Source organism: Phyllostomus hastatus, unplaced genomic scaffold (genome assembly GCF_019186645.2).
Source record: "Phyllostomus hastatus isolate PE091 unplaced genomic scaffold, TTU_PhHast_1.1 phas_contig_17, whole genome shotgun sequence".
NCBI classification, from domain to species: domain Eukaryota; kingdom Metazoa; phylum Chordata; class Mammalia; order Chiroptera; family Phyllostomidae; genus Phyllostomus; species Phyllostomus hastatus.
Genome location: NW_025333664.1, coordinates 39,475,520 through 39,499,785, shown reverse-complemented (window position 1 = coordinate 39,499,785; position 24,266 = coordinate 39,475,520). Strand labels below are relative to the sequence as shown.

Sequence of the window (24,266 nt, the reverse complement as noted above, 5' to 3'; positions counted from 1 at the left end):
TAGAGAATGAATCTAAGACAGACGTGTTCACGAAGGAATGACAGGGACAAGACTCACGGGGCTGTGGAAATGAAGGGGTGATCAGACATCAACCCCTGCCCCCTTTGGCTTTGTCAAAGCCTGAATCTTTGCTCTTGGATGTGAGAAATCCAAGTCTCCTAACTGCCTTTGTCTTCTGAGACCTGCAGGGGTGAAACAGCCCAGACCAGAAATGGTGGACCCACCGGTGTAATCAGGCCTGGGACATAGAATATGCAAGATCCTGTGAGATCTGTTTGCTGGAGGATGTTATTAACTTGGAATTTAAAAGCACAGACAGGAAACCAAAACTAGCCCTTTAAGCAATATGTTAAAAACCCCAAACCTTGCCAGGATTCTCAGCAGGAGTGCTATCCCCACCTTTGTAAGTTGTTTACATCTTTTGATCTTTTCTGCCAGAGTGTGAATCCACAAACTAAGTCTGTTTTCTCAATAAAAAGCTGCTTGGGTATGGACACGAGGCTCTCCCCATGTGAGGAGTGGCCATGGTGCCCTCCAGGAGAGAGGGTGGCCAAGGCGCTCCCCACATGAGGAGTGGCCCTGCTGTTCCTATTCCCCCACAGGACCTGGTTGTTTCTGTGTATGTTTTTAGCATGTTTCGATGAGCATCCACAGCCGAGATGGATACTGCTGGCCGGTATCTTCCACATAGTTGTACCTCTGATTTCCTCCTATCTTCTTTTGAACCCATTTCAATCATGATTTTGCAGCCACAAATACTGAGGCTGCTCCTGTCCATGTCACCAATAGCTTGAGAGTTACCTGATGTGTCAGCAATGTTCAACTCCACTGGCTCACTCTCTTCTCCCCAAGAAGCAGCTCCTAGGGCTGACTGTGTCCTCTGGTCCTCCTCCCAGAGGCCACTGGATGTTCTGCTGGATATTCCTCCATGTCTCCTTTTCTGGCTGTCTGCAGGGATCCTCTCTGTCCACACTTGCTCCATGGGGCATCTCCTCCATCTCATGGCTATAAACATAATCTTTATGCTCCAATTCATATCTCTAGCTCTAACCTGTCAACTAAACTCCAGGTACACACCTCAGCCTTCTACCCATTTTTTCTACTTGGATGCTTAGTACCCATCTTAAAATTAGTATTTCAGAAATAGAGCATTTGATCTTCTCCCCATAGAGCATGCTTCACCAGCTATCTCACCCACTTCTATAATTGCTCAGATCAATAATCCTGTATTCTACTATTTCTCTCTCATTCACTTCTATTTTTCTTCAGGAAATGTGCCTTCAAACTATAGCCATAACCTGATACCCCCTCACAAACTCCCTTTTAACCACCTTGTTCTGAGCCACAACAACCTAATAGTCTCCTAAGTCTTCCACTTTCCACCCATGCTCCTACATTTCATTGTCAAATCAACATTCTGCTTGATTCTAGTTCCATCACTTCTTAGAGCAAGAAGTGGCTCTCTACTCACAGTAAAAAGGACCCCCACTGGCCTACAAGGCCCTAAGTGACCTGGTTCTGTATATCCCTATGACCTGCTCCCATACCACTCCTCCTCACTCCACTCCACACACACTGATTCTGCACCATCCTGAGGATTCACCAAGCATGTATCCACCCCAGAGCTCCTGCCCTTTCTGTCTCCTCTGCACTGAATGTTTATCCTCAGATATCTCCATGACTCCTTCCTGTATATTCTTCAAAGATTGCTCCAGTGTCACCTTCTCAAAGACTTATACATTGATTTAAAATTGCAATCCACTCTATACTCTCTCCATTCCTGATCCCTCTTACCTCATTCATTTTTTCCACCTATCACTTATCACTTATCATTTTCTAGCATACTTTACACCTACTTTTGTATGTTTGTCTTTACCACCCAACCCTCACCGTAGATAAAAGCTCCATGAGGGTAGAAACTGGTGTCTTCTTTCTTGTCCTTATGTCCCAGAACACATAACAGGTGATGCATAGTGTATGCCCGATACATACATATTGGATGAATAAACATGTATCTCTACACAACCTTGTAGAAAAGTGGACAGAGTAAAGATACACATTTAGAACATTAAAGTATGGGTGAGCCCAGAATGCAGTAGAGGGTCCTGAGGCTGGGGAACATACAAGTTCAAGTCAGTACTATCCTAATGCTATTATAATGATAAAGGTCATATGTAGGTGGAATAAATAGTCATCAAGACAGAACAAGTTGTCCTGAAGTGAAATCCACTTGGGGGCAAAGTGTAGAGGACGCTAGTGAAGTCCAAGCTACATAAAGTGTATGTAAAGTGTCACACAAGGTACATAAAGTGTCATACTAAGGCTCCAAGGAGAGTCTAAGTGTGGCACACACCAATGTTTCTCTTGTTTATTCTTCAGAAGTCTATGCAGGTAATAGATCATGTGGTTGCAGACACATGTCATCTTGTTTGTTCCACCCACTGGCACCGCTATCTAGATAAATGGAAAAAGGTCTTCCTATTGGTGACTGCGTACTTGGCATTTGGGGATAAAGCTGCCTGCTGCTCTGTTGCCCTTCAGCCTAACCATGGAGTGAAGAGAGGCAAGGAGTCAACAATGACCTTCTCAAAAGCTAGAGCAGATCAAGGTATGTCCGTTAATCTACCACTCCAGTAATTACAAAAGGGAAGAGCTTTAGAAATTCTCTTCCCATTGTGTGAATTGTAAGAGAACAAAATGATACAATACTTGGTATATTCATAGTTAATATGTGTAGGATATTTTAAAACTTTAAAATTAAAGAAATTTCTTTAAAATTAAAGAAATAAAGACATTTTAATCAAAATAAATGCAAGGAACAGTAAACCTTCATAAAATAAATGTTCTAGCCAATCTTTCTCCTGGCATAAAGTCTGGTTCTAATGAATCTCTATACAGTACCTAATTATTGGCATGATTTGTTTTTCCTGGCTTTCCAAAGAATCCATTTCTATAAAACAATGGAAACAAGCTTTGTTCTATGTCAAAAAAAAAAAGGGAAAACTGAATGTGCTGGAAATTCTCCCTCCATCCCTCCTGACCCACAATCCATATGCCCCACCCCCCTCCACTGCCACCCTTGCTCTGTCCCGCAGAAGGCCAGACCTGGCACCCTTGGCCTTTGGCTTTCAGGTGGATTTGGCCAAAATCAGGAGGTTAAAGGGCAGTAGGAGAGAGACTAGGGCATATATTCCCTTAGTTGTCTCCTGGCCCACAGTTCTGTCAAGTGCCCCCTTTACAGCACACAGTGTTGGGGTGGCCCTGCCCTTTTTTGCCTTTTCAGGCAAAGGGCTAGTAATGACCCCTCACTATGGCTACTCTCTGAGGCATCACTATCTTCTCTTGATTCCCTCATCCTGTGTACTTATTGTTAAAAAGACTCTTTAAGAAACTATACCCAACACCCCTTTAGAACGTATCATAATTTGCTTCCCAAACCTGGGCTGAAGAAACAATTCATGTTCAAAGGAGCAAATCAGACACAGATGGAAGTACATCACTACAGGCTTGGCAGCCATGCTGTCCTCTTCCAAGGCAGTGGTCAAAGAGGGGCAGGGCTCTGGAAGAGACTGGCCATCAACTCTGAAAATGATTGGAGACTGTTAACCCAGGTCAGTGCTCAGGGCTGCTGTATTGGTTCTTTCTCTCTTTATGGGGTGATGGCACACTGATCTGAAGGCTAACTAAGTTTTATTTTAGGAATGCAAGAGAATGATAAGCAGGACTAAGAAAGAGAAGGTGACATCTCAATATAAGAGCCCACCTTCCATTCATTTCCATGAGTTATGATAACAGAGAAAAGCTGTGCTTCTTGAATGTCAACTGCCAGGGTGAAGATTGAAAAGTGAACATACCAGTAAGATTAACTCATTGAACAAAAGTCTGACACACTTCCCAGAACACCACGTGTCACAACATTAATGCAAATATCAGAGTGTGTTAAACTCTTTAGGAAATATGATAGTTGACTTTTTCCCATTTCCAGCTACATAGTTGGCATTCTACAGACATAGCCTAAAGACATCTCATTAATGAATCAACAGCTTGATTTTCTCTGATTATATGGATGGGTAAAAATGTCAAGCCATGGTACAGTCAGGAAAGATTGATGAGCAACATAGTCACAGCCACAAAGCATGTGAGCAGGAGGTACTGTGAACTCAAGGCTTATGAGATTGTAACAACTCTTGGTACAAATCCAAGACAGATGTTTTCTTAAAAGCAGAACTTCCCAATCATCAATTAGAGCAGTGAAAATGTCAAAGGGCTTTTAACTTAGACATGATAATATGTTTGTGGCCCAATTTCACTGCAGATATTATCAGTAGGCAAGAAAAATATTAAAACTAAAAATGCTTTCAAATTGATTTGAGTGGTGTGTTAGCACCAAGAAAAGCAGCATTCTGGCTAATTTTCCTGCTCTAATGGGGGTAAAGGGCAGTCAAATTTGCCCTCTGACATCTGTTCGTAACTTATGCACCACAGCAGACAGCCAGGAGATTTCGAATTACTGAAATAAGAGGAATTATTTAGTGACTTAGGAGAAGACTCTTTTATTCTGAAGCACCCCCAAACCAGATCACTGCAGTTACCAAATATGTTCACTCATTACAACTTATGTTTTCTGAGCTCTTATCTTGCACTAGTCATTGCACTAGAAGTTTTCTGTGCCTGATTTCATCTGTCTCTCAGTGACCTTGGGAAGGAAGTTTCTTGTCTATGATACACTAGAAAGCAAATATTCTTAATTTAATACACTTGTTTGAAATGCTAATAATGGTCTTGATGATAATAACATCAATTAAATGGTTTGCAGAGCAACAAAAGAATTCTTAAACTTTTTCAAGCAGCAAAACAGAGAATTTTAAAAATTAAGGGTAGTTTAAGAAACCTTTGAGACAACATGAAGCATAACAACATTTGCATCACAGGGGTACCAAAACAAGAAGAGGGAGGGTGAGGGATCAGGAATCTATTTGAAGAAATAATGACTGAAAACTTCCCTAACCTGGTGAAAAAAAAAAGATACGAAAGTCCATGGAGTGCAGAGAATCCCAAACAAGATGAACCCAAAGAAGACCACACCAAAACACATCATAATTAAAATGTCAAAGCTTAAATACAAAGAAAGAATCTTAAAAGACACAAGAGAAAGAGAGTTAGTTACCTACAAGGGAACTCCCTTAAGACTGACAGCTGCTTTCAGCAACAGAAATGTTTCAGGCCAGAAAAGACTGGCATGAAATATTCAAAGTGATGAAAAGTGAGGACCTACAATGGAGACTACTTTACCCAACAAGGCTATCATTTAAAATTAAAGGAGAAATAAAGAGCTTCTCAGACCAAACAACAACAACAAAAAAAACAAAACAAACAAACAAAACAAAACAAAACAAAAAACAAAGGAGTTTATTATGATCAAACAATATTAGAAGAAATGTTAAATGGACTTCTTTAAGAAGAGAAAAAGAAAAAGACCGTAATTTTAAAAAATGAAGTACAAATAAATATGTACCTATTAATAATCACTTTAGTTCTCAGAATGATGTTCAATCCATTGAGCAACACCAGCCAGGACATATCAATAATCACTTTAAATGTAAATGGCTTAAATGTTCTAGTCAAAAGATATAGAGTAGCTGAATGGATAAGAAAACATATGCTGTCTACAAAATATTTTTAAAAATCTCAGAATGAAAGATTTGCACAGACTAAAAGTAAGGTGATAGAAGGAGATATTTCATGGAAATGAAAATAAACAAAAAAACTGGGGTAGCAATACTTATATCTGACAAAATAGACTTTCAAACAAAGGCAATAGTAAGAGACAAAGAAAGACACTACATAATCATAAAGGGAGCAATGCAGCAAGAGGATATAAACCTTGTAAACTTTTATTTATTTTTTTGGAGCTCCAGCCCTTCAATTTCACTTTTGTTGCTGAATATGGTGAGACACAAAAACCCTATGCTGGTTGTGCAGCAAGGTGCTTGCCAGAGAAATTACAGAATCAGTAGGCACTCTGGTGTGTCCTGCAGTGGTGGGATGTGGGGCACTCAGTGGTGAGAGGACAGAGCTGTGGAGATTCAGGTGGTGTGTCATATGACCAGGTAGGAGTTGCCACCTAGTGGGAGAGACCCCAGGAAGTTTTATTTCTGGGCCATTGTCAGGTTAGTTCTGTGAATATAGAGGGAAAGAATTGAAGGAGTTTATTTAATATAGCAGGGCATGCTCAAGGTTGCTGACATTTCTCCTAACATGTTAAAGCAGATTTTGGCAGGACAGGTCCCTTCAGCCTGCACCTGGGTGAGCTGTTGGCATTCTTCATTACAACCACCTGATGGTTTTCATCTGTTGTGTGTGCGTGGAATTTCAGAGAATTCATCCATTGTGATTTCTTTTTGGAAGGTGTGGTGGCCATGGCTGTCTTTGAAATGTAGTACTGTGATTAAACCTTGTAAACTTTTATGCACCCAACAAAAGAGCACCTAAATATATAAAGCAAATCTTGATGAACAAAAAGGGAAAAATTGACAGTAATACAGTTATAGGAGGGAAATTTAACACCCCATTGACATTAATGGATAGATTTTCCACACAGAAAATCAGCAAAGAAGTAGCATACTTAAATGACAGATCACATGGATTTAATTGGTATCTTCAGAACATTTCACCCTAAAGCAGCAGAATATACATTCTTTTCATGTGCATGTGGAACATTTTCTAAGATAGACCACATGTTAGGACACAAACAAAGTATCGATAAATTTAAGAAAGTTGAATGGACATCATAAACAAAGCAACAAACAACAAGTGTTGGAGAGGTTGTGGAGAAAAGGGATCCCTAGTGCACTGCTGGTGGGACTGCAGACTGGTACAACCACTATGGAAAGCAGTATGGAACTTCCTCAGAAAACTAAAAATGGACCTGCCTTTTGACCCTGAGATTCCACTGCTGAGACTCTATCCTAAGAATACTAAAACACCAATCCAAAAGAACCTATGCATCCCAATGTTCATAGCAGCACAATTTACAATAGCTAGATGCTGGAAGCAACCAAGATGCCCATCAGTAAATGAATGGATCAAAAAACTATGGTACATTTACACAATGGAATTTTATGCAGCAGAAAGAAAGAAGGAGCTCCTACCCTTTGCAATAGCTTGGATGGAGCTGGAAAGCATTATGCTAAGCGAAACAAGCCAGGCAGTGAAAGACAAATACCATATGATCTCACCTTTAACAGGATCCTAAACAACAAAACAAAGAAACAAGCAAAATATAACCAAAGACACTGAAATAGAGGACAGGCTGACAGTGACCTTAGGGGAGAGAAGAGGGAATTTCAGGGGACATTGAGAAGGGTTCACGGGAACAAACTTAAAGGACACATGGACAAAAACTAGGGGGAGGGTGGTAATGGGAGGGAAGTGTGGAGGGGTGGGAGGGGGACTGGACTGGGAGTAAAAGGGAGAAAACTGTATTTGAACAATGATTAAAATTTTAAAAAATCGCAAAAAAAAGAAAGTTGAAATCATATCAAGTTTCTTCTTGGACCATAATGGTATGAAACTAGGAGTCAGTCACAAGAAAAAAATTGGAAAAAAAAACCCCACAATGACATGAAGGCTAAATAACATGTTACGGAACAATACATGGATTAACAATGAGATCAAGGAAGAAAATAAAAGATATCTTGAAACAAATAAAAATGAGACCATAACAACCCAAAAGCTATGGGACACAGCAAAAGCAGTCCTAAGAGGGAAATTCACAGCATTATGGGCCTATCTCAAGAAAAAAGGAACATCAAATGAACAATCTAACTTTACACTTACAGGAACTTGAAAAAGAACTACAAATCTCCAAGTGAGTAGAAGAGAGGAAGTAATAAGGATCTAAGCAGAAATAAATGAGACAAACAAAATCTGAAAAAACACACAAAATATCAATGAAATCAAGAGCTGGATCTATGAAAAACTAAACAAGATTGACAAACCTTTAACCAGACTAATCAAGAAAAAAAAAGAGAACCCAAATATGGTAAATAAAATCATAAATGAAAGCAAAGAAGTAACAACCAAAGAAATACAAAGCACTGTAAGGAAACATTACAAACAATTATATGCCAAAAATTAGGCAATCAGGACAAAATGGATAAATTCCTATAAACATACAATCTTCCAAAACTGAATCAAAAAGAATCAGAGAATTTGAATAGACTGATGACAATTAATGAAATTGAAGCAGTAATCAAGAAACTCCCAACAAACAAAAGTACTGGATTGGATGGCATCACAGATGAATTTTACCAAACGCTCGAAGAACTAACAACACCTATCCTTCTTAAACTAGTCCCCAAAATTCTAAAGGCGGGAAGACTTTCAAGCTCATTTAATGAGATCAGCATTATCCTAATTCCAAAACCAGATAAAGACTCTACAAAAAAAGAAAATTATAGGCCGATATCCCTGATGAATATAAATGCTAAAATCCTCCACACAATATTAGCAAACCAGATTCAACAATACATTAAAAAGATAATACACCTTAATCAAGTGGGATTTATTGTGGGATTATAAGATTGCTGCAATATTTGTAAATCAATGCATATGATAAAACTAATAAACAAAAATAAAGGATAAAAACCACATAATTAGCCCTGGCTGGGTGGCTCAGGTGGTTGGAGCATCATCTCATATACCAGAAAGGTTGTGGGTTCCATACCCAGTCTGGGCACATACCTGAGCTACAGGTTCAATTTTCCATCTGGATGTGTACAAGAGGCAACTGATCAATATTTCTGTGTGTCTGTTTCTCTCTCTCTCTCTTTCTCCCCTCACCTTTCTCTCTAAAGTCAATAAAGATATCCTTAGGTGAGAATTTTTAAAGATCCCAGAAGAAAAATAGGCAGTAAATCTCACACATTTCTTGTAGCAATATTTTTTTCTGATCTATCTGCTTGGGCAAGGGAAACAAATAAACAAACAAAAAACAAATGGGACTATATCAAAATAAAAAGGTTTTGCATAGCTAAGAGAACCATCAATGAAATGAAAAGACAACCCACTGAACAAGAGAACATATTCACCAATGGTACATTTAATAAGGGGTCAATATCCAAAATTTATAAACAACTTATAAAACTCACCCTGGCTGGGTATTCAGTTAGTTAGAGCATTGTCTCAATATGGTAAGGTTGGGGGCTTGATCCACTGTCAGAGCACATACAAGGAGTAACTAATAAATATATAAACAGGTGGAATAACAAATCAATGTTTTTCTCTCTCTCAAAATAAGCCCATAAAAATAAAACTTATAGAATATAACATAAAAAAACAAACAATCTAATTAAAAAATGGGCAAAGGATCTGAACAGACATTTCTCCAAAAAAGAAATGCAGATGGTCAAAAGACATATGACAAGATGGTCAAAGTCACTAATCATCAGAGAAATGCAAATTAAAACCACAATGAGATATCATCTCACACCTCTCAGAATGGCTATCATCAATATATCAACAAACAAGTATTGGTGAGGATGTAGAGAAAAAGGAATCCTAGTGCACTGTTGGTAGGAATGCAGACTGGTGCAGCCACTATGGAATTCAGTACAGAGTTACCTCAAAAAATTAAAAGTGAAACTTCCTTGTGATGCAGTGATCCCACTTCAAGGAATATCCCCAAAGAAACCTAAAACACTGATTTGAAAACAAATACATGCACCCCTACGTTCATAGCAGTGTTCTTTACATTAGGCAAGATTTGGAAGCAGCCCAAGTGTCTATCAGTAGATGAGAGGATAAAAAAAGTTGTGGCACATTTACACAATTGAATATAACTCAGCTGCAGAAAAGAAGGAAATCTTACCCTTTGTGACAGCGTGGATGGACCTGCATAGTATTATGATAAATGAAATAAGCCAGTCAGTGAAAGACAAGTACCATATGATTTCACTTATGGAATCTAATAAACTAACAAAGTAGAAACAGACTCATAGATACAGAAAACAGATTGACAGTTGCCAGAGGTGAGGAGGGTTAGGGGTCTGGGGGGAAAATGTGAAGGGATTAAAGCAAAAAAAAATAAAACCTCATAGATACAGACAGCAGTATGGTGATTACCAGGGGGAGAGGGGGTGGGAGGAGGTAGAAGAGGATAAAATGGGAAATAAATGGTGATAGAAGGAGACCTTACTTGGGGTGGTGAACACACAATACAGTATACCAATGAGGTATTATAGAACTGCACACCTGAAACTTACATACTTTTATTAACCAGTGTCACCCCAATAAATTCAATAAAAAAAACTGAGCAGAGGAAATTTTCTAGCTAACACCAACTTGGGCCATCTTGGTAAATGAGGCACTACCTTTTAGTTTCTCTGGGGGATAAGTATGGTTTCTAGCACCTCTCTGAAAAGAAGGTTACATAAAATGTGTAAATGGTAGTAAAAGCCCCCTTAGGCCTCAACCTCCTATACTAACCTCCTGGTGAATCCACTGGATGTAGGATTCACAGTGAAAGAGCCAGCAAGCATGTTACATGGCAGGTTGAAGACGCTATTGGCCCTGTGGTGTGTGGTGTCCTGAATGTGCAGATCTAGTCCTACTGGCTCTATAGGCTTGACCCCATTGCTTCTTGAGGTGATCTAACCAAAGAAAGTCTTAAAAATAAATGAAATGTTGTTCTGACCTTGCCAGAAACAACAACCCTAGGTGAAACAGCTGGGACCTAGGAGAAGTCTAGAACATTTTCATGCTCAGCCATCCAAAAGCTTATGTGTCACAGACCTGCTTATATTCTAACCACCAGGTAGCACATGTATAGTTCAAGTGTGCTCCAGGTCATTCTGTTTATAATACTCTTCAAAACTTAAATAGACTTAAAGAATAAAGGATATTGTATTTGTTCAAAAAATGCCACTCACCCAAAATAGGTTCCTTTATGCCACAGTATTTTTGTCTCACTGTCCTTTGTTCAGCTCTAGCTAAAGAAAAGAAGAACTCAACTTCAGTTATTGACTTCCAGGTGCTCATGGCTGCTGGGCCCAGGCCTGGCATGAGAATGGAGCCTCCTTTGTGTGCTGACTGGATGCAAAAGAATGCCACATTTTAATAGCAATGTTCAGTAATCACAAGTAAACTTTTATAGGCCAAATAGATTTCACAGAATAGGTAGGTGCAGGTTAGAGTGAAATCCCAGATTTTTATAAGTCTAAAATATCTCTGCTGGAAAGAACAAGGTGAGGTGAGGGGAGTCTGGAAATTCAATATTGAACATGTCAGTTAAATGGGCTCTCCTGGCCAAAGCTGGGACAATTTGAATAATAATAATTATTATTATCATCATTTTTTAAAAAATTATAAAAAAGAATCCATAGTGATACTAAAAGGGGTATACTATTCATCCATACTGTTCATTTTTAGAGAGGAACACCAGCCAGTGTAGAAGTAAGAAAACCACTGTTTTTGCAAACTGTGACATAAAACTGATCTTGGTGAGGATGATCCATGGATACTAGAGCCACATGGCAAAAGATTGCTGGAAAGCAGGATAGTCACACAGATGCAAAGTATCAGTCTGTTGGATATACCACAGCCAACTGATCAAAATTAATCAAGACATACATAGCACTGTGTACCTCCTGATGTGATGTATTGAGAAACACATTGCACCATTCATGCAGAATTCTTACTGAAAATGTTCAATCTGCATCTAATCAGGGAGAGACAATCAGACAAATCCAGGGCATGGAGCATTTTCCAAGTTAACATGCCTGGACTCATCAAAATGTCAGTGGCAGGAAAGAAAGAAAACAGCAAGAAACTGTTCTAAAATAAGGAAGATTAAAGAGAGTCAACCAAACATAATATGTGAACCTTGACTAGATCCAAGATTTTAAAAATAAAATCATAAAAGACTTTCAGGGACAATTGGGAGAAATATCAGTATGGACACATGGATACCATTAATTTTTTTTTTACCAGAAAATGGACCTATATGTATTTAACATGTTGGAAGGAAACTATACAAAACTTTGCAGCATCTTTAATCCACTGTCTTTTGACATATACTTTTAGTTACTTTAGACATATTTAAGTGTAACAAATGTCTTACAGACCCAAAGAATAAGATACTCTTACTCCTTAAAATAATCTGTATTGATTCCTGGATGATCTGAGAAGCTGGAAGTAAACATGACTTTTAATTTTCCAAGACTGATGTTGTTTAGCGTGAATTTATTTACATTTCTTTTTTTTTTGCCTTTCATATATTTTCAGTATATACATGACTTCAGTATTTCTTCTGTCTCATGTGCTGCTTAGTTTCAAGCTTAGTGATTGGAATATACTGATGAGTTGGTCAACGTCTGTTCAATAAATTACTAATAATTTTTCATGCTTCTGATACTCAGGTCTTAATCTGATTTGAAAAATTGCTTGTGTTATAGAACAAAATAGCTATATATATATACAGACATATACATACACATACATACACACATATACACATATATACATATGAATGTCCAATGCCAATATATTTGGTCTTTGTTCTTGGTAAAAAGTTCTTAAAACTCTTGAATATTTTTGACAGATGTGTCTTTTATTATTTTTAAGGAGCCCCTTTTGAGCCTACCTGAGTTTGGTTTGTGCTAATGAGGTGACTTAGCCCATAGATAGCCACAGGATGAGCAGAAGGTCTAAGAGATTAGAGGGACTGAAACTTTTAACCCCACTCACCAATTTTTGGGAAGAGAAAGGTAGGGGCTGCAGATTAAGGTCTATCAGAACTCCTGAACAAGAGTTGATAAGCTTCCAGGTTGGTTAATGCATTCATGTGCCAGGAGAATGGTGTGTCTAGTTCCATGGGACAGAAGCTCCTATGTACAGGACCCTTCCACACCTCACCTTATGTACTTCTTCACCTGCTTACACCTGTATCCTTGATAATAAACTTTATTTTTTATTGAGATATAATTGACATGTATAATAGCATTTACAGTAAACTAAAAAAAAATTTAAGTAAATATTTCTATGAGTTCTATGAGCTACACTAATAAATTAATCAAACGTGGAGTGTGTGGGGCGTGAGCCTCCATTTATAGCCAATCAGAAGCATGGGTAACAACCTGGATTTGCAACTGGTATCTGAAATGAAGGGCAGTCTTTATGGCATTGTGCCCTTAACCTGTGGGATCTGATGCCATCTCCAAGTGAACAGTGTCAAAAATGATTAAAATTTGTAGGACACCTTGTCCATGTCCACTAAAGAGAGAGAGAACAAGCAAATGTGATACCCCCCATGTAGGATGTTGACACAGAGCCAAAAGTATACACTATGGATAAGATCAGCTCACTTGAGGCAAAATGGCCATAGCATGAACCAAACAAGGGACAACATCTCTCCCAGAAAAATGAACAGATGTTCAGATCCAAGAACTCCAGGAAAGTGATTCAGCAACAATCTCCTAAATGAGGTAAAAATAATCTTTTAAGCTCCACTCAGGGATCCCTCATGTTAATTTCATAACTTCACCTTTATGATGTTAGTAAATCACCATATTTTTGAAACAAAAAAAATCGCATTCACCTTTCCAAATAACAAAGTCTGACCTGTCTGTGCCCCACAGAAAACAAAGCCATGAAATGGCTGCAGCACAGGACACAGGCATTGGGTGCTTCTCTGGCCCAGCTTTTATTTAGACATATTTGGCTCCAGGTTCAGCCTTGATATGCCAACAGATTTAAGCAAACATAATTACAAGTGAACAAGCTCAGTGGACCCCCTTTCCTCATCCATGTCTACAGCTACCAGGCATGGGTTATTTGCAAAATCACTTGAAAATAAGTTGCAGAAGCAAGGCAAGCCCAGGAGAACTCCCCTAGAGAATTTGTAGAAGGACACCCTGGGAATCCCCAACTCTATCCCCCAGTTTGAGGAGGAGCCACTTCCCTTTAACAAGCACAGTGCACCTCTTCTTTAGGTGTGAGTGACAGAGGACCCCACTGTCCAGATTCCCCAAACCCTTCCAGTACCTCCTCCTATGTCTCTCTGAGCCCTCCCCCAGTACCCCATCACTGCTATCACCAGATCCCCATGACTCACACTCCATCCACCAAGGCAGCCAGCTCTGACTTGTCAGCATTTGCACTTTGTCATTGTTGAGTATTTTAAACACTTTCACCTTCTCGACTCCAGTTCTTGCAGGGCAGGGAGTCTATTATATTCATTCCCACATCCCCATACTTCTAACAGTGTAATGCATTTAGAATTCATACACAAAAGAACAAGAGGTCTGCCCATGAATGAGTGGCAGCACTGGGGGTGGCTGGGCATTGCTGAGATAGCAAACTGTGTTTGAATTTTAGGTGTTGGTCCCAGGAACAGCATTCTGAAATTAGCCTGAGATGCTGATCTCTTTGTGAGGCAGTTCTCCTGGAAAATGCTTACTTGTGATTAATTTCAACAATATATACAACAAACACACAGAGTGAAGAATTGCACACAAAGCTTGCAACTAGACAGTATTTCTCTCCCCTCGCAGGTGGCTTTCAACCCTGAGAGCAGCTCAGCAGGGGCTCTGATGGCACAACAGCCTCACCCCATCAGCCCAGACCTGAAGATTCCACAGAACAGACTCTCGGAGGAAAAAAAATGGTGCAAGTAATTAATGTGGGAGGTAGGGCAGAGGAAGAAGGACCTGAGACATGGGGAAGACAACCAACAGAGTTTGTGTTATCAAGCAGGGTACCACTGTGGGTGTCCCACCCCAGGATGATGCACAAACTCCCATCTGCCAGTGGGTGAGGACTGCTCCTAGGCCTCACTGACATCCTCACCTTCCAGTCTGCCACTTGGGGAGCAAAGTGAACTGACTCAGGGTAACTCTTCTGGCAAAAGAATGTAGGAGCAAGCAGGTAGAATCTGGCCAGAGTGCACAGCATGGGAGAGCAAAGAGCCACAAGCAGGGCTTGGGCAACATCTGCTTCCTGAAAGACCAAGAACACAGCTATTACTGCCCCAGCTGCGGTGCCTGGTGACCCAAAAGTAAAAGGCTTCACACTCCTTGGAAGTGAGGTGCCTGAAAAACAATTCTATTTTCTCAGAAAGAAGGGGAGAGCTGCCAGGGAACAAAAGAGACCCCAAAAAGTGGGTGGCTTATCCCCATCACAAGAACTCAGAGAGAAAAGGCAGTCCCCCAGGACTCTTTCTTGTCAGCAAGTCTCAGGTGTGACTGGGATCTGAATCTATTTTACCATTTGCATCACAGGAGTGAGGGGAGTGGCTCACATGCCTTGCCTGGCTGCTTTGCCCTGAAGCACCCTTTTCCCTTTGGCCTCTTTTCTGTAAACACAGCAGGTCCCATCATGGAAAGCAGAATGGAAATAAAAGTATCATTTAGTGATTAAAGAGATACAAACACAAGATGATTCTGGGATTTGCAAGGAGGGAGCTATGCAGCCAGGTTCACTCACTTGGAAATCAAGGAAGACTCCAAGTCTTAAAATTGTGCTGAGACACAGAAACATTTAAAGAAATCTGTCTCTTAGGCAAAGACCCTGAGGTTCTCCTCACTGTTACCTCTGCCAGACCCACCTCTAGTCAGGTGATCCCTGGGCCAGTGTGGTGGCCTGGACCCTCCTCAGCTCTCGCCCAAGGGAATCAGAATGACTGAGCTTCTGGTTGATTTACAGCTCCCACTGGTATAACTTAACCCCAGAGTTTTTTAATTGCTAGACATTTGCAAGATTGGTTTTTTTTTATTTGACTGCTTTATGACCCATAGCTCAGATTACATAGGGAAATACTCTCCTATCAAATGGACCACCACACATGTGTGCACGAGGGACAAACACTTATGCCTTAGAGTCCCCCTCCCCCAATGTAGCTGCAGGCATTCTCCCTTCCTCCCTTCCTTAGCTGTTTATGTGTGTCCTGGGTACTTCCTTACCTCCTCTACTTGCTTCTGATCGTTTATCTTATCTTTCTTTCCAGCTAAACGTATAGACATAGGATCTAGGGTCCTGTCTTCACTAACCCCCTGACATTAGTGCTCTCCTGGTTTTTATGTGCCTGAGTAAACAGGAGAACTGTGAACTCTGGTCCTAGTGTTATAAATCTCTAGCAGAGTGTGACTGTTCTACCAGCAGAGCCATCTGACCCATACAGATCATGAAATTCACCAGCATGAGTATTCTTGGTAAAATCTGGCACATGGTACACATTCTCATGGAATCACCATGAGCACAGCCAGGAAGAGGCCTTAGATCTGCAAGGTAAGGTCTGCTCCAGTCATTCAACTCACCTGGGGTAAGACCATGACCCCACCTCTTCAGAACATTTCATTTCATTCCTACTTGGTGATGAATATAGAATTCTTCCAAGATGCATGACCTACTTCAAACCTGAGTGGGATTCTCTGATACCCAGCTGGAAAACTGGTCCTAAGAGTGTTATACTCTGGAAAGCCTGCACTAGGGACACTGCCAGGCAACTGCCCAGAGTCACCTTCCCATTCCTCATTTAAAATATTCCTAGTCTGCTGGGAAAGAAAGATAAACAGGTCAACTTGGCAGAGAGGAGACCAACTTTTCATGTGTGAAAGGACTAGAAACAGATATGGGTGTGAGGGTGAGTGGGTCTGAATACAATGACACAAAGGATCTTTTTGCAAAAAAAATGAAATCAAAACAGATGCTATCCTTGAGCTTGGACAGAATTTAGGTGCCCTAGAAACAGGTGATGTGACTGCCAGCACACTGGCCCCATGACCCACAAAATCAAAGCAAACTTCTCCTTTACCACTTATTATGTATGACCTTTGACCAAATATCATAACATGCTGTTTGTGTGTTTAGAGGACAGGGTGATGCTATACTTCTGTGAAGTGCAGATCCCACGTGCAAACCACACATCTGAACCATCAGGCCTCCTCCAACATCCAGACACACTGACAGTCCATGGCCTGGTAAACACCAATGTGTGTTATTACAAGTCTTTGCTGACTCTCCTTCTGGAAGAGTGAGGACAGGCAGCATGCTGATGTAGCAAGAGAAGGCTGCCTGTGCAGCCAAGAATCTTCCATAGCAACTCCCTTCAACCTGCAGATGAGGAAACCCTCACTCTTGAGTGAGAATACTTAAGTGTCAGGAATACCAGTAAAGATGGCTTAGAAGAGGAGTGGGTAATAGCTGCTCTCCTTTATTTCAAACTTTCTCAGGAATATATTGGCCTGGAAGGACATCTGCAGCCCTGTGACCCTGCAATGAAACCACAGGAAAACTTGGAGGTAGAGAATTTTCAAGTTAATAGCTTTGTCATCCATCAACAGTTCCCTGTTCTAAAAACATGAGCTGGATAAATGAATTACATCAGGAAATACAGAATGAAGTTTCTTTCCTGCACCCCAATACTGAAACCCTATAGCTCAGCTCAGATGTCTAGCATCACCCTGTCCCTCTGCCCTCCCTTTAAAATGTAAAATAGACTGGCAAGGGTGGCAGGGGCAGGTTGCACAAGTTTCTAAGGCCCCAAAGGGATTCAACTTGTCATCAAGGCACCTCTCTGTTATTGGCTCGAAAAGGGTGAAAGAAAAGGTTTAAACACAAGAGAAACTAGCCCAACATCACTCTGGCCCAGGATGGACTCTGAAAGCAGAAGCTGCTATGTGTACATCTGGAATCAGAAGCTGGGACACTGTAGCCACAGCAGATTTAATGCCTCAGATTCTTAGTTAAATCTCAAAATCTCACTAGCCAAGTCAGCTAAGGAAGGTGTCAGAGAGACAAGTTCGGGCCTCGAAGTGGAAATGGACCTTGACCCAGGACAGGCCTGGGGTCCAGATTCACTATGGTTTCTGAGCCTTTCCAGTGGCACTCAGGTGCAGAGCCCAGGGCAAACCAAGGGGAACCAACCACCTCTGCTCTTCCTGGGGAGACTCTGACTTTGTTCCACCTTGAAGTTCAAGAGCACTATCAAAAAGCCCTCCATTTCACTTGTCTCTTCCCAGGTGAAACAGCAGGAATTAAAAAGGCAAAGAGAAAAGGAGAAATAAATGAAGATGCTGGAGAACACTGATGCTTTTCTGAGGGGTTTACAGTAGCTGAGGCTTTTTACAGCGTAGCTAGGATTTAACTTTATTATTTGGGACTCTTAAACACGTTTTACGCCGTTAATCTATTGATTAGGGTTAATCGTATGACCGTGGTGGCTGGCATGAAATTTTCTTCACTGTGTTGGTACTGTTGTCACTAGGTATACAAATACTGGGGGAAACCTGCAGGAGACTAACCATGTGCACACGTGCTAAGAGGCAGGGGAAACCTGCATGGCCAGGTTGTGCCAGCTCCTGTGGATGCCATGCAGTTGCCATTGATCACAAACACCCACACTGCTGCAGTGTAAAGGCAGCTGGCCCACAAATTCTGACATACCACATATGCATGGGGCAACTCCTGAGTTCATTCAAGGGCTGAAGTAAAACTTGTCACAACCCTAAGGCCTTTCTTCATCACATGTGTCAACATAAAGTCTAGACAAAATGATATGCAAAAAATAAAACAAATTTTAAAAAACCAGGGGCACAAGTTTAGCAAGTAGCAAAATGAAGTGTCAATGGCATTCACTTTGTGTTTTAGTCATGGGCACTTGTAAGTGAATAAAAAAAGTCATGAAAAACCTTGCTCTCCCAGCAACCCTGTTTACAATGGCCATCTTCCTGGAGTGCAAAGGGAAGAGTTGAGATGTGAATGATGGAGGATTTTAACTTTTTACTCTATACAGTTCAGTACATAGAATTTCGATTATCTAAGCTAAATATGTATTCCTAAATGACTCTAATAATTGAAAAAAGCCAAAGATATTGACATAAAAGCTACATATACTTAAGCTGTTCTAAGTTTCCATATTACTGGGGCTTTGAGCAGATTCATGGGATGTCCTCCATGCATTTGCCACATGCTGGGCAGCCTGCCAATGTCCCACACACATTTCTTTGGAGCAAGAATGAAGTCCTTCACTAAAGGGAAAATGAAGCTTTTATGCCCCCAAAGAACTCTTCTAATACTGTGATCCAACTGAGGGATATCCACAGTCACTTAAAAATTAACCTTGTCACAAAATGACTTAAGCAACTGCCATTTTGGTTCAAATGGCAATTTCCACATCCAATTTTCCTTCCAGCTGCCCCTAAATTTCTGGTTCTTCCAGGCCCTCTTCTATATGAAATCCAGTGTTTTGAACATGAATTAGAGCAGGAAATGGGTGCAAAATTACTCATTACTCATGAAAGATGAGAGCAAGACAATGCACAGAAAAAAGTCCTCATGAGACAAATGGAGCACAGGCAGCCATGTTCTTAGACGGGCCAAGGATGACATCAGGCAACTAAAACCAAATTTATTTTGTGTGATCCTTTTGAAAAGTGTATTCTAATGAGAAGGAGAAACAAGGGCTGCAAGATAAATTCTGTGCTGGCCAGAGTGGGAAGGAGGAAGTTGCATGTTGTGCTAATGTACAACAGGCTGTACTGTTTCACTGCCCCACCTCCCAAATGAATGCCATCATACTCCCAGGGATGACATAATTTAATTGTTTTCCTTTGGAGACACTTGTCAACTCAAACACGACCTCCTCCTGGAAGTCTTCCTTTAGCAGCACCCTACCATTCATCCTGAATTTCTGAGGCTCTCATCGGGCCCCATGTGCACACCACTCTATGGAAGTAGCTGGATTTCCCTCCCCTGCCTTCAGAGTGTGACTCTTGAGGGCTAAAACTGTGTCCTTTCTATTTCCACACCTCCCCTCCACCAGGAGGGTGCCTGGAAAGCAGGAAAACTTAAGGGACTTGCATGTGTCTACAAGTTACCACCTTGTCCTGATTTCCTTTATGCGGCCCTGGAGTGATTTACATGTGGTAAGGAACTACAAGGGGACCCTGCTGGCCCAATGCTGCTAACTGCAAGTGTGGTGTTCCCTTCCAGCCCCTAACTCTTGAACATGAATTAGGTTCACACCCAAATTCCTCAGAGATAGGAGTTCAACTCCATACATACAAGAGAGCAACACAACTGAGGCTCCCACAGCCCTAAACTTGGCTTCTACAAGAAAGAAGAAGGGAGGGAGGGAGGGAGGGAAAGAGGAAGAGAGATTACAGAGATAGAAAAACTCACTCAGAGACTCCAGGAAAACAAACACAACTCAGAATGATCTCAAAAAAGGTATTTTCCCAGAAGATGTAAAGCACCTGGCTATCCTCAGGGCCTGTCTTTGACCTTTTCTCAGAAAAGCTGAATATGGCTAAAGAAACAGGTAGTGCAAGAAGCAGGGAGCATGTTGACACAACATCTGGAAAGTATGACTCCAGAGCTTGGTTATGTAACAAGGCTGAATGCGGCATCGCACTGTTTATATTCTTGCTGCTCGGACGATTGCAACACAGATCATGGCTGTCTCCAGTGAAGACTTAGAGGCTGCAGACATCCTTGAGGAAGAAAGAAGCTGGAAGCAGTAAGGTTCTTCCCCAGGTAGCCACAGGTCCATCCTGGAGCAACCCTAATGTTTTAGAGAACTGGCCTAGGCTAGAGATGGAAGAAATAGTTCTCACTAAATTCCTGCCCTGAAATCTTCCTCCTCTTTTCTCAAACTCGTACACAGAGCCTTATATGTTTGTATTTTATATACAATATTTAGCCAAGGAGAAAGAATTAATACTTATTGGGCACAGACTAGCCCAGCACTTCTCAAACTCTACTGTGTATATGAATCATCTGGGAACATGTGATATTCACATTCAGATTCTGTGGGTGCAGGTGGACCCACGCTTCTGGGTGGCCAACAAGCTCCCAAGCACGCTAATGACTCCTCACACCACATTCTAAGCAGCAAAAGTTTAGAATATGGTGGGAAGATGTTAGAAGGGGCAGTGTGAAAACCAGGGTCAATCTGTTCAGGAAACTAAAAATTCAGTGATTAGATGCCAAGGCACCTAGGTAAGGTCTCCAGGAGGTAGAACCAGCTTCCCAAGAACAAGTAGGCCATGCTCATCCCCTGGTGCTGTCTCCATACTGAACTTGGCTCTGCTTCAGGCCCTTGGGGTCTGCTGGACTCTCTATGCTGTGCAGGGTTAGCACTGGGGCAGGTTGGACACTGTTAGCAGAGAGAGTGTGATGCTCTGTCACCCTGACCTAGCCTGATGACCTGAATTGTTCCAAGGGCATCTATATCTATGGGGCACAGATGTAAATCCCAGTTCTGCTGTGGAAAGAGAGACTCCCTTGTCTTTATATACCCCAAATGATGACTCTGCATCTGGTTGTGTATGACTGAGAAACTAACAATATCTCAAATTAACCCCCTACATGGAGAACACAGAAAAAAGTTCCAATGCTCCTTTTCTAGCTCACTTCTTATGATGCTTGGGACCCTGCACCTTTCCAGAGAGTCAACTGCCTTGACTACCTAAAATTAGCTTATTGCTTTCTCTCCCAAATAGGAGAGAAAAGGGAAGCTCTAGGCCAGCATTTCTCTAACTTGAACGTGCAATGGGAATCACCTGGGAGCCTGAATCAGCATGTCTAGTGGAGTATGAAATTGTGCATTCATAATCAGCTCCCAGGAGAGCTTGAAGCTGCTGTACTGGCCCCTGGGCCTCATTCTGAGTAGCAAAAGGCTAGGAAATGTGCAAGCCACTTGGTTAGGTACTTAATTTCCACTAATTATTTAACTAACCTAGCCATGCCCTCAGATCAGGCACAGAGCCTCCATTGGTTAGATTGAAAAAACAGTCATCAAGGTTAGGAAATGTGGTCAAGTTCTGTAGCTAGAAAGGGGTGCGTGAATGGATTTTAAGTTTGGTCAGCCTGACACCAAAGCTTATACCCTTACCTCAACAAAATGATGACCTCAGTTTATGATGAGAAAGGACAATCCGCATCCAGTGTACTATATCTCAGAAGGGAAAAATGTATAGAATTTATTTTAGAAATATATCAGTCAAATGTTTGTCACTTTTTAAAATGGTCTGCTTTTGAAGAGATGTTTCATTTAGTTCATTCAATCACACATTCAGCAAACATTTGTTGAGTTCCTAGATTGCAAGGCACTGTGCTATCAGCAGTAGCTACTTATGCAGAAAAGATTTCTCAGTGATGCCAGATAAATGAGGTTCTTAGGTCATAATAGAGGCTCCTTAACAATAAAATAAAGACCCTGCTGTAATTCAGTTTAGTATTTCTCCATCCATGTTCCAAATGCCACAACTGATTTGAGACATTTTAATAAAAATAAAGCTCATAAAGGTTTGCAAAGTGCATCAAATATACCTATCCTGATAAGCCCTCAACTAATGTGGTGATGGGACAGGGGATTTGATGTGACCCAGCTCTCCAATATCTGCTTTGCGAAGATACCACAGATGTCACCTCCCCCCAGGTAGTGGTCTGGAGACTTCAAAGTGAAATGTAAGTTTGATTTCTGGACTCTTAAAATGCATTAGAAAATAAAAGTGTCTTTAGTCTTCTGCAATTTCAAAATGAAACCACTATTGGTCTAAGTAGGAGCTTTCTTTTTCCAAGAGCAATCTGGGCAATTCTTACAGCTGTGGAGTTGAAGAAACAAAAAAGTGAAGGAGTTGGTAACATCAAGGTTGGCCAACATGTCTCTACAGAGGCTCTTTTCAAAGCATTTTTTTAAATTTGTGTATTAGAAAACATCTTAGTGTGGAAGTAAAATCTGCTTAATGTGATGTGCCCTCAATGTAAACAATGGCCAGATTGAAGGAAGAAAGGGTTAACTTGGTTTTCATCCACCCTCATCTCCAGTCATTCCCCAGGGTCCCTCTTTATATTCTTGCAGAGGGACATCTTTGTCATGTAGATATTGGATTAAGTATCACAGATTCCACTTTCAGAACTTGTTTCCATTAAAATCAGACACAAGAAAAATGTGAATATACCCATGCTGAGTTAGGTGAAGTAAACCAGTATCTGCTTGATCATCACAGATATATGATGGGTTCAGAGGTCCCCAGGGCACTGAAGATGCACCTCTAAAATTTTAACTGGTTGTCCAGAATGAGACATTTCAGAGGATCACAACTTGGTTTTGAAAAGAGTTGGAACTGTATGTCAAATAAAAAGCATGATTGCAACATAATTCATATTCACCTGGATAAGCATTTCACCAAGTATGTTTTACTGAATTCTAGATTCCTAGGAAGTCAACAAGAATTACCAGAAAGGGATTCAACTGGCTTGGGAAACAAGGACTTACATTCAAATAAGTTTCTTTCTGCAGTTCTCAGAGGCTTTGATGTGAAAGTGTATTAGGTGTCTCTAAGAATATGATACTATATTTCCTAAACTTAATGACTCATGGAAGCCCTTCCCCAACTTTTGTTTTGTCAGTCAGACCAGATTGTTGTAAAATGGAACACTGTTTTCAGAATGTACCATGCTGTACTTGGTAAGTACTTACAGGCAAGTACTATTCTGGCAAGTATTACTATTTGTTTTATTTAAGTTAGATCAATGAATTTTAGCAGAACTGACATTTGAAGCCAATTCCTCTCCAAAGATCTGCCCTTCACTGTTCCCAGCTATTTTACCTCTGTGGACCACAACTGAGGTGTCTCATGTCCTACAAAGGGGTCTCATGTCCTACAAAGACAGTCATACTGATCATTCATCATTCACCAAATATCTATCCAGGGCCTATTCTGTGCCAAGGCCTGTTCTAGGCACTATGGAGAACTTGGGAAGTGGCAGGCCAAGACCTGCCCCCTGGGCCAGAAGGAAGAGGTGAATGAGGGTGAGTGGGTGGGGATCCCAGAATATTCCTTTGCAAGGTGTTTCACAAACAAGAGACCTTTTTTTTTTTTAAACTGGGGATCTTAACTATGGAAGCTATTCATGTACATGAAAGCAGATTTTACATTTCCTTTCAACAATAAAATCATTCAATTTTAGTGCTAAGAGGTGCCTTAAAGACCGTCTAGCCTGCTATGAGGTGACCACTGACTGAGCATTGATTGTACAAGCAATGCTATAAGTAGACATCATGACAAACATGATCTCATTCACCCTTTCTAATAACTCTGTGATGTAGTTCATATCCCCATTTGGAGATAAGGGGACTGAAGTGCCTATTGACCTGATTAACTGAAAGGCTGTGAAAATCTAGCTTACAGAATCCCAGTTCCATGGTCTTTCCACAACAAACTGTTTTTTGAGTCGTTCCTCACAATTTGTTCCAGAATCCC

At 40.8% G+C, this 24,266-nt stretch overlaps 1 protein-coding gene across 1 annotated transcript in view; it reads right to left on the bottom strand.

The window, feature by feature from the left end:
• Positions 1-24,266, bottom strand: part of SLC24A3 (solute carrier family 24 member 3) — a 554,001-nt gene that overhangs the window by 438,720 nt on the left and 91,015 nt on the right. The window lies entirely within an intron of this gene.